The sequence below is a fragment of the Mugil cephalus genome, chromosome 23 (assembly GCF_022458985.1).
Source record: "Mugil cephalus isolate CIBA_MC_2020 chromosome 23, CIBA_Mcephalus_1.1, whole genome shotgun sequence".
In the NCBI taxonomy this organism is placed as follows: Eukaryota; Metazoa; Chordata; class Actinopteri; order Mugiliformes; family Mugilidae; genus Mugil; species Mugil cephalus.
Window position 1 is genome coordinate 382242 of NC_061792.1, and position 17163 is coordinate 399404.

Here is a 17163-nt window from a genome sequence, read left to right on the forward strand (position 1 = left end):
TGCCGGCAGGTACTATTGAATGATAATATATGTCGCTTTTTGGCATGACCAACCAAAATCACCTTACCACTCTTCTCCCAAACTGATCAGTATTAGAAATAAATAGTAGTAAAATGAAAATTATTTTTGTCCCTTAACATATTACTTTTATGTATTTTTTCCCCCGTTTGGTTTTTTTTTTTTTACATTTTGCATTGTCTGAAAAAAACCTTCATTTCTCCAGGGGTAATAACGTAAAATAGTCCTGCCGGTTATCTTTCCCAAGACAAACAAAAAATTACACAATATAAATGCAACACAACTACAGCCGGAAAAAAATTCTTAATTGCTTGCCTAGGTAAAAAAAGGGTTAAATAAAAAAAAAAAACTAACATACATACAGACACATTCTGACACATTAAAATTGGCCTTCACGTTAACTTTAGCCCCGTAGTTAGCCCCCCACCCCCCTTTATACAAACGACCACGTTATCTCCACGGGCCTCGTTTATTTCGGCTCAGTTAAAAATGTGGACAACAGCAAATTGATGAAAAAATACAAGCAATTTTGGGAAACCCATTTTTCAATATTTCTAATACAAATCTCGACAGCACACGTGGGCACCACCCAGACGTTGGGGTTTGCTGATTCCCCAAAAGAAACGAAAAAAAGAAATCATTTACATAATATTTCCCCTTTTGTGTAGTAAAGCCACAAGTAGCGCTTTTAAATAGGTTTCCAGCTAACCTTTAGTCCCTCAGAAGGAAATACGATAAAGAATCACCGCACATGATTAAACACACGGACACAAACATATTGATATACAATGTGGATAGGCTTAAACAACCTTTTACACACAGTTTAAGGGAGATTTTGGGCCCCTAATTTTTGTGTGTTGTTTTCCGCACGGTACAGACGCACTGCGACTACATGCGCACACAGGGAGTAACGTTACCCCATATGTAGTTTTGTGCATGCTCACGCACATACAAAAGAAACGATGGATAAACAGGGCGAAGACGTCATGGATTCTTACTTTGAGATGCCTCAATTGTTTTTTTTTGATGATGATGTCATGAAATTTTTTCCCTTTGATCATGAGGGCATAGAATTTTTGTTTTATCTTTTTGAAAGTTTGTTTTATACAAATCTAGGTGGGCCGTAGTTTCTTTTAACTTTCAAACTGAAACTCAGGCGGTTCGGATGGTAGGCCGTAAGCAACTTAAACTGTCACAAACGCAGTATAAATAAGTGGTCAAAATCATCATTGCATGTTTTTTGTGTTTAAAATGTTCCCATGTCTCCTGATAGATGAAGAGTTTTACAGCACCTGGTATTCCCCAGGCAGTCTCCCATCCAAGTACACCCAGGGCCGACCGTGCTATTTCCGAATCAACGAGATGGGGCTTTTTCAGGTTGGATGGCCGATGCAAGTCAAATGCACAAAGCATATAAAAGTGATCAAAATCATCATTTCATGTTTTTTGATGAGTAAATTTACCATGTCTCCTGAGAAAAAGAAAAGCTTACAGCCCTGGTATTCCCAGGGGTCGCCCCACCCAAGTCAAACCAGGCCCACAAGCTTAGCTTCCGAGATCAGACGAGATCAGGCGGTCGGGGGGTAAGGCCGTAAGCAAGGGTGATGTCAAAAAACGCGTATATAAAGTGGTCAAAATAAACATTGAAATTTTTTTTTGATGATTAAATGTTACCAGTCCCTGATGAAAATAAAAAGCTTACAGCACCGGTTTTTCCAGGGGGTCCCCCATCCAAGTACTAACCAGGCCCAACCGTGCTTAGCTTCCGAGATCAGAAAAGATCGGGCGTGCTCAGGTTGGTATGGCCGTAAGCGATGTCAAATTTACAAAGCAGTATATAAAAAGTGGTCAAAACACTTTGCATTTTTTTTGATATGTAAATGTTACCATGTCTCCTGATGGAGAAAAAGCTTACAGCCCTGGTTTTCCCCAGGGGGTCTCCCTCCAAGTACAAACCGGGGGCCCACCTGTTTAGCTTCCGAGATCAACAATCAGGCGGTTTTTCAGGATTTAGGGCCGTAAGCAATGGGACAGTCACAAACCAGAAATATAAATGGTCAAAATCATCTGCATGTTTTTTATGATGTAATTTACCATGTCTCCTGAGAAAATAAAAGGGCTTACAGCATCATATTTAAGGGCGGTCCCCCAAACCAATACAAACCGGGCCCGACACTGCTTAACTTGGGAGATCGCTTTTTCAGGGGGATGGCCGAAGTAACTTAACGTCCAAACGCAGTATATAAAGTGGTCAAAACATCATTGAAAGTTTTTGATGATGTAAATTTACCATGCTCCTGATGAAATGAAAAGCTTAAAGCACCTGGTATTCCCAGGCTGCCCCCATCCAAGTACTAACCGGGCCCCCTACACTGCTTAGCTTCCGAATCAGACGAGATCAGGCGTTTTCAGGGGGGTAGGTCGAAAGCAATGATAACGTCACAAACCATTAAATAAAAGGGGAAAAACATCTTTTGCATGTATTTGATGATGTAAATTTTCCCATGTCCCCTGATGAAAAATAAAAAAAAAAAGCAAGCCCTGGTTTTCCCCAAGGGGGGGGGTCTCCCATAAAAAGTACAACCAGGCCCGACCGCGCTTAGCTTCCAGACAACGAGATGGGGGCGTGTTCATTTGGGTATGGCGTAAGCAATGTCAAAGTCACTAAAGCAGATAAAAGTGATAAAATGATCATTGCATAATTTTGATATTAAATGTCCCAAAAGTTCCTGATGAAATGAAAAGCTTACAGCACCGGGTATTCCCCAGGCGGTCACCCATCCAATACTAACCACCCTACACTGTTTAGCTTCCGAGATCAGACAGATCAGGCGTGTTCGGGGTGGTATGGCCTAAGAAAGGTACCTTCACAAACGCAGAATATAAAGGGGTCAAAATCATCATTGCATTTTTTTGATGATGTAAATTTTACCATCTCCAGAAAAATGAAAAGCTTACAGCACCTGGTATTCCAGGGGTCTCCCACCCAAGTACAAACCATGCCCACCGCCTTAGCTTCCGAGATCAGACGAGACAGGAGTTTTCGGGTTGGTAGGCAGAAAGCAATGTCAGATGTCACAAAAGCAGATATATAAGTGGTCAAAATGACTTTGCATGTATTTTGATGATGTAAATGTTACCATGCTCCTGAGAGAAGAAATTTACAGACCGGGTATCCCAGGGGTCACCTATCCAAGTACTAACCAGGCCCTACACGCTTAGTTTTCCGAATCGACGAAAATCAGGCGGGGGGTATGGCCGTAAGAAATGGAAACTGTCACAAACGCAGTATAAAAATGGTCAAAACCCATCATTGCATGTATTTTGATGATTAAATGTTATCATGCCCTCCTGATAAAATAAAGACTTACAGCACCTATATTCGCGGGGCGGTCTCCCACCCAAATACTAACTGGGCCCAACCGTGCTTGGGGCGTCCGAGATAAAACGAGACGGGCTTTTCATTTTGGTAGGGCCGTAAGCAAGTCAAATTCACTAAAGCAGTATAAAAAAGTGATCAAAATCATCATTGCATGTTTTTTGATGAGAAATTTTACCATGTCCCTGATGGGAATAAAACTTTGAGCAACGGGTATTCCCAGCGGTCTCCCCCATCCAAGTACTAACCAGCCCCGACCGTGCTTATTTCCCGAGAATAGAAACGAGATACGCGTGTTCAGGGTGGTTAAAAGGGCCGAAAAGCAATGGAAAACTGGTCACAAACGCAGTAAAAAAATGGTAAAATATCATTGCATTATTTGATGATTAAATTTTTCCCCATGGCCCCGAAAAAAAATGAAAGGCTTACAGCACTGTTTTCCCCAGGCGGTTCCCATCCAAGTACTAACCGGGCCCCCCAAAGCTTCTTTAATCAAATGAATCAGCGGTTCAGGGAAAGGGCCCCAAAGCAAAGGTACTTCAAAAACCAGTATATAAAATGATCAAAATGACATTGCATGTATTTTTGATGATGTAAAAAGTTCCCAAAAAGTCTCCCTATGAAAAAAAGCTTACGACACCTTAATCCCCGGGGGAAAACCCCCATCCAGAACTAACCAGGCCCTAGCTCCGAGAAAGATGAGATCCCCAGGCGTTTCAGGTGGAATGGCCGAAAAAGAAAAAATGTAACTTTTCCACAAACCCCCCCCCCCCCCCCCCCCCCCCCGGGGGCAGTTTATATAGGACAAAAGATCATTGCATTATTTTTGATTAGGTAAAATGTTTACCAGCTCCTGAAGAAAAAAAGGCTTACGGGCACCTAGTATTCCCCTAGGGCGGTCCCCACCAAGACTAAACAGGCCCGCCCCCGCGCTATTTTTCCGAGTCAAAAGATGGGGCGTTTTCGGGTTGGGATGGCCGTAAGCAATGTAAAATGTCACTAAAGCAGTATAATAAGTATCAAAACATCATTGAGTATTTGAAAGAAATTTTACCATTTTCCCCTGATGGGAATAAAAAAGTTTTGAGCAACGGGGTTTTCCCAGGGGGTCTCCCATCCAAGTACTAACCAGGCCCGCCGGCTTAGCTTCCGAATCAACGAGATCACCGTTTCAGGGTGGTAGGCCTAAGCAATGGTAACTGTCACAAACCATATATATAAGGGGTCAAAATCATCTTTGCATGTATTTTGATGATGTAAATATTACCATGTCCCTGATGAAAATAAAAGGGCTTACAGCACCAGTATTCCCAGGGGGTCCCCACCAAGACTAACCGGGCCCTACACTGCTTACTTCCGAAACAGACGAGATCAGGCTGTTCAGGATGTTATGGCCGAAGCATGGGCTGTCCAAACGCATAATATAAGTGGTCAAAATCATCTTTGCAGTATTTTGATGTGTAAATGTTACCAGTGTCCTGAAAAAAAATAAAAGGCTTACAGCATCTAGTATTCACAGGCGGCCCCCACCAAGTACTAACAAAGCGCTACACTGCTTAATTTTGGGAGCCCAAAATAATCAGCCCCGTTCAGGATGTTAGGCAGTAAGCAACTTTAAACTGCACAAACCAGTATAAAAGTGGTCAAAATACTTTGCATTTTTTTTGTGACGAAAATTTTTACCATTCCCCCTGATGAGAATGAAAAGCTAAGCACCTGGTTTTTCCCGGGGCCGTCTCCCATCCAAGTACTAACCGGGGCCCTACACCTTATTTCCGAGATCGGGGCGGTTCTTTTTTTTTTTTTTTTTTTTTTTTTTTTTTTTTTTTTTTATTAGCCCTTCAATCACAAATTTACACGCACGTCAACTTTTGCACATAGATCAAAAAAAAAACAAACCTTCATATTTTCTCATGAATGATCAAAAAAAAAAAATCAAAAATAAAACTAAATAAAAAGTAAAATCCAACTCTCACCAATTAAAATAAAACTTCCCCCCTTTTTCGCCATCAAAATAAACTTTTTCCCCACTCATGAAAAATTCTCTCACCCCCCCTCCCCCCAACTTGCAGTTCAGTTCAAATCTCTTTTAAATTATTGTTTTAAAAACAAATTTTTAAATTTTGTACTTTTTCCCCTTCAAAATGACAAAATTCCTTCTATATACAACCGCCAATCGGCGGGCTAAAAGTGTATTTAAAAAAAACCAAAAATTTTCACAGTTTTTTTTCTTTTCAAGAAAACCCAAAACAGAAAGATTTCCTCCCCCCCCCCCTTTCAGCTCTGACCCCAAAGTCCCCAAATGTTCCCAAAAAGTTTTTTCAGGAAATCAAAGAAATCAACTAACTAAAAAACAATCTAAAAAAAATTTCAAAAAACCTCAGGGCCACTTTTACTACATCACACATTGCATTTACAGCATTATTATTTTATGAAACACCACATTCTTATAATTCTTTAGTTTTAAAAGGGAAAAATTCGTTTTTTCACACTCTATACTGTTAATTTTATGTTCCCATTAACCAACTTCTTAACACCCAAAATCTTGAACACCCAGCCCAAACTTTCTCTGCTGCTGGCTCTTTTATCACATCACTTTTAAACCTTTCTATCCCTTTTTAAAACTTCACATTTTCAAAGAGGCATTTCTTCTTTTTTTCAATCACATACTTTTGGGGTGTACGCTTGTCTTGCTTAATCACACAGTCTCTTTTAATAAGTTTGCCATTCCAGAGGTATACTACTTTAACCGGGTTTAAAAATTCGGCTAAAACTTTTTCTTTGTTTCCCCCATCCACAAAATCATTCACAGAATCATAAATCCCAATTCAATCTCAAAAACCCCGGGATGACCTCATAAATAATATCCTTGACTTTTTTAAATTTTTTGCCACCAGAATTGGGCTCATACAGACTTTTATTATTAAATTTAAATTTCTCTTTGAGAAAAAAGGGGTAGTTAAACAAACATTTCAACCCATCACACCATATTCTACTTTTGGTAAAATTTTCTCCACGCTTTAAACACCCCCCTGTAAAACTCTGGGATTTTTAAATGTCATTGATTGTTTGAAACCCCTAAACAAACCCTAGTCACCCACCCCCCATTCATCCACATATTTCCTTTAAAAACTCCTTCCACCATAGTTCAAACCACCTCCATGTATTTTGGGTCGTTCTTTTACCCCCCCCCTTTAAATCTTATTCCCCCCCTTTTTTTTTCCCATCAAAGTTTTTTTCCAACCCCCTTTTTCCCCCCCTTTAAAAACCAAAAGTTTTTTTTCAATTATCCCCCCCCTTTAAAACCCTCCCAATAAACACAAATAGTAAAAAATTTTACCCCCCATCATTTCCCATTTAGTTTTTCCCCCCCTCCCCTATTACAACTGGTTTTTTTTTTATTAAAAACACCTCCTTTCATTTTATTTTCTCCCCCCCCAGACACCCCCCAAAATCTTATTTCTCCTCCACCTTAACCCATTTCACCTCTCTACCCCCAAGACAACCTTTTATTTTTTGATTTTTCTCCTATCCCGTCCATATTTTCTATTATCTTTGCCCCAAACCCTTTTTTACACGTTGTTGTCCCTGACCAATAGTTTGTGTCGTCTGCAATTGATTGATGACCAGTCCCTCCATAGGCAACTGAACACCTTTCCCTCCTGGTCATTTTGATCAGCACCCAGGGGGGCTCAAAAACTATTGCAACAGTAGGCTGACAGGGGGCACCCCCGTCTCACGATCTCTCCACATCGAAAAGGTTTGTCAAACACCGTTTACCTTCACTCGGCTCTTGCCTGTCATACCCTCTTTACCCTCCCCCCATCCTCTCCCCCCAACCCAACTTCTCCATACTCTAAACGGAACTGTGGTCACCTATCAAAGGCCTTATTTCCCAAACTATTCCCCCCCTCTCCCCCTTTCCCATCCTCTTTCATATGTTTATTGAATCTCGATTTTGGCATTTTTGTCTGCTATGTCTCTTCCGGGGAGCTGTAACTCGCGGTTTTGTACTATGTTCCCTATCACTCCCTTCAACCTATTTGCCAGGACTTTTGTTAGTATCTTATAATCTGTATTTAGCAAACTAAATTGCCTTAGTTTTTTAAAACTAACCACTTCCTTTCTTTTTTTATGTTATTGCTATAAAAAACCCCCCCCCCCATCCTTTCTCACTTGCCCTTTTTTTTCCATCCCCCTTTAAAACATCACCAGAATTTTCGCTACCTCATTTTTTTTACGCTTTGTACCATTCATCCCCCATCCCATCACTTCCTGGACTCTTTCCACTTTTCAATCCCCAGGCCCTATCACCTCCTTCTCATTTATGTCTCATCAGCCCTTCCCTATCCTCTTCACTCAGTTTTTCCCTTTTTACACTTTCCACACTTCATCTATGCTTTCCTTGACTATTCCCCTTTCTTATAGAGTCCCATAAAATTCTTGTACCCTTTCCAAATTCCCATAATCACTATCTTCTCTCCGTTTTTTTTCATTAATTTCCTTTATGTTTTTATTCTGTTTTTTTTTCTCTAACCCCAAAAAAATCCTGTGCACCTTTCACCTTTTAATGCATAAATTTTGCTTTACTTTTCAGAACGCTCCTCTACATTTCTCCTTCCCCCAAACCTCTCTAACTTTATCTTTGCCTCCAAATAATTGTTTTTATTATAACCCCCTCAATGTCGCTCTACTTAACTCTCCCCAATTTTTGTTTCAGAGCCTTTTCCTCCTTCATCATTTTTCCCTTTTCTTTTTTTACATATCTAATACAATTTTTTTAATTAAGTTTTTTTAACTTTTTCCCATCGTCCCCTATGCTGCGTTAGCCTGTCATTTTCTTTTTACACTCCTCTCTCCTATTCCTCGGGCTAGCAAATCCCCAAAACTTATCTTTTACTCCTCTCTTCAAAAAATCCTGCGTTTAAAATCCACATCCCTCCTCCTATCTCTTCTTTTTCTCCACCTTAATTCGAAAAAAGACCCCATCGGTCCTGAAGCTATTTTTTGATGCCTTTTTGTCGATGTACCCAAAAATGCACTTTGCACCAACACCAAAAACATCTACTTTTTTTTTTAAACCCCATCTCTCATCGGGCCCCCTTTTGTATTCTCTCTTCTCTGATTTTCTTCTCTCCATGCATCATAAGCCCCTTTTTTTTTCATCAGCTCGGACAGCATGTTTTTTTCGATCTTTCCCCTCTAAAAACAAATTTCCCCTTACCTACATCAGAAAGACTACATTTTATATTGAATCCCCAACATAAAACACTTCCCTGCGATTATATTTTTTTAAATTCTCTAAAATGCAACACTATCTTTTTCTATATTTTGGGAAAGTATATATTTATTAATCTGAATTCTATTTCTCTATATTTTAAAAATTTTATCACCCAAAAATTTTCCCCGTCTCCTCTATATACCTCTTTTATGTCTTCGACAAAGTCCTTTTTAATCATTATTGCTACCCCCCTTTCTTTTTTAGCCCCATTATTATAATTATACTCCCCTCCATTCCTCCCCTCATTTCTTTAACTATGTCCTCGCCCAATTTGTTTCTTGAATACATATAAACGCTGCGGTATGCAAATAAAGCTCTTTTATTTTTTTCTTATTTCTTAGCCCAATTTTCGTTAAAAGAGGTTATTTTTGCCATGAGACAAAACGAAAAAAATAGAAACCAAAAAGTAAACATTTAAACCAAAATAACAACACATACCGGATTTCGGTCCTTTTCGCTCCTCTCTTTCTTTGTCTTTCTCCCCTTCCGCTTTTTCTGAAATCTTTGAAAGATCTTTGTCAATCTGGGTTTTCCGTTCCTTCCCCCTTCTTTTATGTCCATTTAAAAAGTCCTCGGTCCCTTTTCTTCATTCTCCTTTTCCTTTTTTGGCAGCAGGGTTCGGGTTTCCCTCCACCCTCCCATTTGGTTCTTGTTGTCCCCGTCCACTGGTGTTCTTCCCCCACCACACCTTTTCCCCCCAAATTTTTTGGATCCTCCTCTTCCTCGATCCCCATGTCCTCCTCACCCTTTCAGGGCCTCTGTTTGACCTTGGCCTCCTTCGCCGTCGTGGTTGTTGCGTCCGTTTTCTCCTCCACTTCCCACCCATCTCCTCCTCCGTCCCCCCCCTCTCGGCGCACTCCCTGCTAGTGGCCACTCTCTCCGCACCTGAAACACTTAACCCGGCATTCCTGAAGATTTCCCGGCTTGATGCATTTTTTGCACACTTGGGTTTTTCTATCTGGACACAGGAAATACTCCCCGCCCCTCATAGTTTCAAATTTGTGGAGTATGCAAACGATCTACTTGCTCTTTTAATCGGACCTTAAAAATCTCGTGCCGCGGCAATGTCTGGCCCGCCCACAAAAGGCGTTTAATTGCCACAGTGGGGGGACCCCCCATTCATTAAGTCTTTCCATTTTCGTGCTTTCCCCCAGAACACGGGGGAAGTTTAGGAAAGAGACGACCATGTCCCCTGTTCATTAGTCACGTCCGATCACTGGCACCCATTTATTTTTATACCATCAATCAACTTTGCCTTCCCCGGACCATCCTTCATCGTGATTTTGAATTTCTTTTCCGTCTTCATTTTACAAACCTAAAATTTTTCCCCCCACTCCTTCTTTACACCTTTCAGCGGGCCATTACCGGATTTATTTCGTATCTTCCACCTCCACCCCACCGTCAGCTCCTTCTCAAACTTTTTCGTATTTTCAGCCATTCCTTGCATCGAGGGGTTTATTGTATCTTTTCCCTCCCCCTTTATTCACATTTTAAAATTTTTTGGGGGGCAAAAAAAAAAACAAAACCCCCGAACGCCCGAGAGCCGCGGGGAAAAAACGGGGACGATAAGCACAAAAGATCAAATAAAACAACTATTCCGATTTCAAAAACAAAGAAAAAAAATACACAGAGAAGTCAGGCAGTCCTGGCAAATTCGAAAATTTGCGCCCCTCGCAATCACCACCCCACATCGGGCGTGTTCAGGTGGTATGGCCCTAAGCAAAATTATCTGTCCTAACGCAGTAAATAAGTGGGCAAAAACACATTTCATGTATTTTTTATGATGTAAATTTACCTGCCCTGATGAAAATGAAAAGCTTCGGCCCCTGGTATTCCCAGGCGGTCTCTCGTCCCCAAAAACAACAATGCCCGACCGACTTAGCTTTCCCAGATCAGCAGATCAAAGCTGTTCAGGGGGTAGGCCGTAAGCAAAAGTCAAAAAATCCCTAAAGCAGTATATATAAGTGGGCAAATGATCATTGCATGTATTTGATATGTAAAGTTACCCCTGTCTCCTGATGAAAATGAAAACTTTCAGCACCTGGTATTCCCCGGCGGGCTCCCATCCAAGTACTAACCAGCCCGACGCTGAATAGCTTTCCGAGATCAGGCGTGTTAGGGGGGATGGCATAAGCAATGGTAAAATGTCACAAACGCAGTATATATAAGTGGCAAAATCATCATTCCTGTATTTTGAGATGTAAATGTTTCCATGTCCCTGATGAAAATGAAAGGTTTCAGAAAACCTATATTCCCAGGCGTCTCCAATCCAAAACAACCAGGCCCACCGTGCTTAGCTTCCGAGATCGACAAGATCGGGGATGTTTAGGTTAGTAGGGGCCCTAAGCAATGCAAATGTCACAAAGCATATATATAAGTCTCAAAAGATCATTGCTGTATTTTGATGAGTAAAAGTTACCATGTCTCCTGAGAAAAGAAAAGCTTTCAGCACCGGTATTCCCAGGGAGTCTCCCATCCAAAATTTAACCAGGCCCCCCCGGGCCCTGCTTGGGTTTTCCCAGATCAACGAATCAGGGGTGTTCAGGGGGGTATGGCCGTAAGCAATGGTAACGTCCCAAAACGCAGTATATATAAGTGGCAAAATCATCTTGCATTATTTGTTGATGTAAATTTTTCCATGTCCCTGATAGAATGAAAAGCATACAGCACCTGTATTCCCAGGCGGGCTCCCATCCAAGTACCAACCACCCCTTTGCTTCCCAATCAGGGCGTGTTCAGGGGGGTATGTTAAGGTTGACTCTTTGGCTAATTTGTATTGTACAAATATTTTAAAGCTGAACCGTTGGGAGCATCACAACGTCTAAACCGGTTAGCCTTTTCCAAGACAAACAGAAAACTTACAGCAATAAAAAAGACAACACAACTACAGCCGTAAAACTGTTCTTTAAATTTCTTGCCTAGGGAAAAAAAGGGTTAAAATAAAATAAAATACTAACATACATACGACACATTCTGACACATTGAAATTGGCCTTAGCACTTTTAAATTACCCCGTATTAGCTCCCCCCACCCACCGGCAACGACCACTTTTTCTCCCCTGGGCCTCGTTTTTTTTCGGCGTCAGTTTAAATTGTGGACAACACAAAATTGATGCAAAAAAACAAGCAATGTTAGGAAACCACTTGCAAAAATTTTTAATGACAAATCTCGACAGCACACTCGGCTGCCACCTCAGACGTTGGGGGTTTTCGTTTGCCCGAAAAAAACGCAAAAAAAGAACTAATTTACATAAACTTACATCATTGTTATAAAGCCCAAGGCGCAGTTCAAGGTTCCAGCAGACCATTAGTACCTCAGAGGGGAAAAAGATAAGAATCAACCGCACATGATTAAATACACGTGACACAAACATATGATTTTACAATGTGGAGAGCTTAAACAAACCCTTTCACACAGTTATGGGAGCATGTTGGTCTAATTCTTTTTGGTTGTTTCGCGCCCTGTACAGAGCCGGCGACTACATGGCCACATGGGGTAACGTTTCATCCATAGTAGTTCCTGCATGCTCACGCACATACAAAAGAAACATGGGTAAACAGGGGGATGACGTCATGGGGGTTCTTCCTTTGATGATGTCCCAATTTTTTTCCTTTGATGATGATGCATGAAAAAGTTTTCCTTTATCATATGGCAAGAATCTTTTTTCCTTTGATCTTATTTAAAGTTTGTTTTATACAAACCAGGGGGTCCGTAGATTCTTTAGACTTTCAAACTGAAAGCAAGCGAGACAAGCAAACACGGCGTCTTACAGGGGGATGGGCATCACAAAACGGGACATATAATGGTCAAAAACAATATTGCATGTATTATGAGATGGAAATGTTTTCCGGCCCCTGATAAAATGAAAAGGGTTACAGACCTGGGCGTGTTCAGGTTGGTAGGCCGTAAGCAATGTCAACATCACGAAAGCAGCATATAAAGTGTTCAAAAAGTCATTTCATGTATTTTGATGATGAAATTTACCATGTCTCCTGATGAAAATGGTAACAAATTAAAAAGCCCCTCTCTGAGGAAAAATTGCACTTTCAGGCAATTTCCCAGAGTGCCCCTACTGAGATATTTAGCCTTTTTCTGTTTTTTTTGGTTTTCCATTGATGCTTGTTTTTTCGGGAAATGTTTTGTAAAACTTTGGGGCAAAATCAATGAACCATGCTCTATTTAAGTGTGTTCCTTGTCTTTCTTGCAGCAATTTGTAACTCTGAGAAGCACTAAAGAATGTACAGATCCACAGAGGCTTGTATAAAACAAACTTTCAGTAAACAAAGGCAAAGATTCTATGCCATCATGGCCAAAGGAAAAGATTTGATGAAAAGGACAGAATTCTATGACATCATGAAGAAAACTTCATGGCACATTCTATGTAAATTTTTTAGGGGGCGCTAGGGAGAGAGAGTGTGGGATAGATTTTCCAAATTTCTTCTGTTTTCTGTGATCATTTTCTTTTTTTCCACTCGGTTGTGTTTTTATTTAGGTTCCTCGATCAAAGTTTTTTTAAAACCTTTTTAAAACTTTAGTGTCACATGTGAGATCAAAAAAGCCGTCCGATGGTGCTATTATATGATAAATATGTCGTCAGATTTTTGGGAGAGCAACCAAAATCACCACTACCACTCTTCACCAACTGTACGATTTAATAAATATATAATTAATTATTTTTTTACCTTTAACATATTACTTTTATATTTCTCAATTTTGGTTTTGGGTTTTTTTTATCATTTGCATTGTCTTAAAACCTTCATTTCTCCCCCGGGAATAAGGGAAAATAGTCCCCCCCTTATCTCTAATTCAAGATTCAAGTGATTCAGTACACAAAAAACAACTAACTGGGGGCTTTTTTTTTTTTCATAATCACCTTTTATACATGTCTCATAAAAAATCCAGCATTAAGCATAAACACTCAAAAATGTTAAGTTACTCTTTTGGGTATAGTTGTAGTTGTACAACTATTTTAAACCGTACCATTGGCAGCATCACAACGTGCAAACCGGTTAAACCTGTTCCAAAACAAACAGAAAAATTACAGCAATAAAAATTTACAACACAACTACAGCCGGGAAAACTGTTTTTAATTGCTTCCTAGGGAAACAAAGGGTAAATAAAAAAATAAATCTAACATACATACAACACATTCTGACACATTGAAATTGGCCCTTTGCAGTTAACTTAGCCCCGAGTTAGCTCCCCCACTCCACCGTAGCTAACGACCACGGTTTTTCTCCACAGGCCCCGTTTTTTTTCGGCTCATTTTAAATTGTGACAACACAAATTGATGCAAAATACAAGCAATGTTAGGAAACCACTTGCAATATTTCTAATGACAAATCTCGACAGCACAAAATCGGCTACCACCCCAACTTTGGGGTTTGCTGTATTGCCCAAAAAAACGCAAAAAGAAATCTTTTTCATGATACTTAATCATTGTGTATAAAGCCCCAAGTAGCGCGTTAATATTCCCGCTAGACCATTTTATTTCCTCAGAAGGAAATACGATAAAGAATCGCCACACAGATTAAACAAAAACGTGACACAAACATATTGATTATACAAGTGGATAGGCTAAAAAACACCTTACACACAGTTATGGAGCATTTGGGCTAATTCTTGTTGTGTTGTTTTCGCGCACGACAGACGCACGTGCGACTACATGCCGCCAAATGGGGTAACGTTACATCCATACGAGTTCCGTGCATCTCACGCACATAAAAAAAAAACGATGGATGAAAAAGGGGGTGACGTCTGGGGGTCCCCCTTTGATGATGCCTCAATTGTTTTTTTTTGATGATGATGTCATAAATGTTTTCCTTGATCATAGGGATAAAACTTTTCCCTTTTATCTTATTGAAAGTTGTTTTATACAAACCTAGGGGGGGTCCCCTAATTCTGTTAGATTTCAAACTGAAAACAAGTGAACAAACAAACACGGCGTCTTAACGAGGGGGTATGGTTCAGTCACAAAAGGGTACATATAAAGGGCCAAAAACAATATGCATGTAAAAGATAGGAAAAGTTCCTGTGTCCCCTGATAAAAAGAAAGGCTTACAGGGCCTGTATTCCCCGGGGGAGCCTCCCCTTCAAGTACTAACCAGGGCCTCCATGCTTTGCTTCCGAGATCAGACGAGATCGGGATTTTTTAGGTTTGGGATGGGCCCTAACCATGGAACTGTCACAAAAACCCGTAAATAAAATGCTTTAAAATCATCATTGCAGTATTTTGTTTATGTTTAAGTTACCAGTCTCCCCGATGAAAAAGAAAGGCTTACACACCTAGTATTCCAGGCGGCTCCCATCCAAGTACTAACCAGCCCCAACCGGCTTGCTTCCGAATCAGAGGAGATCGGGCGGTTTTTAAGTTGGTATGGCCATAAGCAAGTCAAATGTCACAATCAGTATATAAATGATCAAAATGATCAATGCATGATTTTGAGAGTAAAAGTTACCATTCTCCTAAAAAAAAATGAAAAGCTTACAGCACCTGGGATTCCCCCGGCGGTTCCCATCCCAAATACTAACCAGGCCCGACGCGCATAGCTTCCAGATCAGACAGATCAGGGCTGTTCAGGGTGGAGGCCTAACAACGGGAACGGTCAAAACGCAGACATATAAGTGGTCAAAACATCATTGCATGTATTTTTTTGAGTAAATTTACCATGTCTCCTGATGAAAATGAAAGGCTTACAGCACCTAGTATTCCCAGGCGGTCTCCCATCCAAGTACTAACCAGGCCCGACCGCGCTTAGCTTCCGAGATCAGACGAGATCGGGCTTGTTCAGGTTGGTATGGCCGTAAGCAATGTCAAATGTCACTAAAGCAGTATATATAAGTGGTCAAAATGATCATTGCAAGTATTTTGATGATGTAAATGTTACCATGTCTCCTGATGAGAATGAAAAGCTTACAGCACCTGGTATTCCCAGGCGGTCTCCCATCCAAGTACTAACCAGGCCCTACAGTGATTAGCTTCCGAGATCAGATGAGATCAGGCGTGTTCAGGGTGGTATGGCCGTAAGCAACGTTAACTGTCACAAACGCAGTATATATAAGTGGTCAAAATCATCATTGCATGTATTTTTGTTTTCGAGCTGAAGCTTCTACAATGATGCAGTCTGCCAGGAAGTAGAGTCAGAATGTAACAGGTAGATATGAATCAGAGAGAAAAACAAGGCGACCCGGTCCAACCAGGGTTTGGGTGTGATTTGTGTTTAAACTGAACACTGCCTGAGATTGGCTTATCGTGAAAGGCCTACTGCACCTTAGCCAATCATCATCACCTATGCGGACATCGCAGCTGTTTCAGCATGTCAATTTCAGCATATCAATTTCAACTTTTGCCTGTCTGAAAATTGCCGGACGGCTCTTGTTGACTTTGACGCCGACTTTCTCGTTGGTTTTTGCAGCATTTGGTAAAAAATTCAAAGCCGCCCTCTCTGAGGAAAGATTGCACTTTCAGGCAATTTCCCAGAGTGCTCCCTACTGAGATATTTAGCTCTTTTTGCTGTTTTGTTGGTTGCCATTGATGCTTGTTATTCGGGAAATGTTTTGTAAAACTTTGGACGAAAATCAATGAACCATGCTCTATTCAAGTGTGTTCGTTTCTTGCTTGCAGTCAATTTGTAACTGTGAGAAGCACTAAAGAATGTACAGATCCACAGAGGCTTGTATAAAAACAAACTTTCAGTAAGATCAAAGGCAAAGATTCTATGCCATCATGGCCAAAGGAAAAGATTTGATGAAAGGACAGAATTCTATGACATCATGAAGGAAAACATTCTATGGCACATTCTATGTAAATTTTGTGAGGAGTGAGCTAGGAAGAGAGAGTGTGGGAAAGATTTTCCAAATTTCTTCTGTTTTCTGTGATAATTTTCTTTTCTCTTACTCTGGTTGTGTTTTCATTTAGGTTCCTCGATCAAAGTTGTCATTAACACCTTTCAATCTTGAGTGTCACATAGTGAGACTATAACACTGCCGTCCGATGGTACTATTGATATGATAATATATGTCGTCAGATTTTGGCATGAGCAACCAAAATCACCACTACCACTCTTCTACCAACTGTATCAGTATTAGTAATAAATAGTAGTAATGTAATTATTTTTTGTACCTTTAACATATTTACTTTTATATAGTTTCTCTCCTTTGGTTTTGGTTTGTTTTAATCATTTTGCATTGTCTGTAAAACCTTCATTTCTCACGGGGAATAAGGTAAAATAGTCCTGCCTTATCTCTAATTCAAGATTCAAGTGATTCAGTACATCTAATGACAACTAACTGGGGTCTTTTTTATTTTCATAGATCACATCTTTTATACACGTCACATAAAAAGTCCAGCATTAGAGCATAAACACTCAAATATGTTAAGGTTGACTCTTTCGGCTATAGTTTGTAGTTGTACAACTATTTAACGCTGTACCAGTTCGCAGCATCACAACGTGCTAAAACCGGTTAGCCTGTTCCAAGACAAACA

At 40.3% G+C, this 17163-nt stretch overlaps 2 non-coding genes and 1 pseudogene across 2 annotated transcripts; all 3 read right to left on the reverse strand.

The window, feature by feature from the left end:
• Positions 1 to 1713: 1713 nt before the first annotated feature.
• Positions 1714 to 1831, reverse strand: LOC125001778 (annotated as a pseudogene).
• A 13537-nt stretch (positions 1832 to 15368) lies between these two features.
• LOC125003216 lies at positions 15369 to 15487 on the reverse strand. The gene has a single exon (XR_007112080.1). It is a non-coding gene; the product is annotated as a 5S ribosomal RNA (ribosomal RNA).
• Positions 15488 to 15588: 101 nt separating this feature from the next.
• LOC125002614 lies at positions 15589 to 15707 on the reverse strand. Its single transcript, XR_007111799.1, has one exon. It is a non-coding gene; the product is annotated as a 5S ribosomal RNA (ribosomal RNA).
• Positions 15708 to 17163: the final 1456 nt, after the last annotated feature.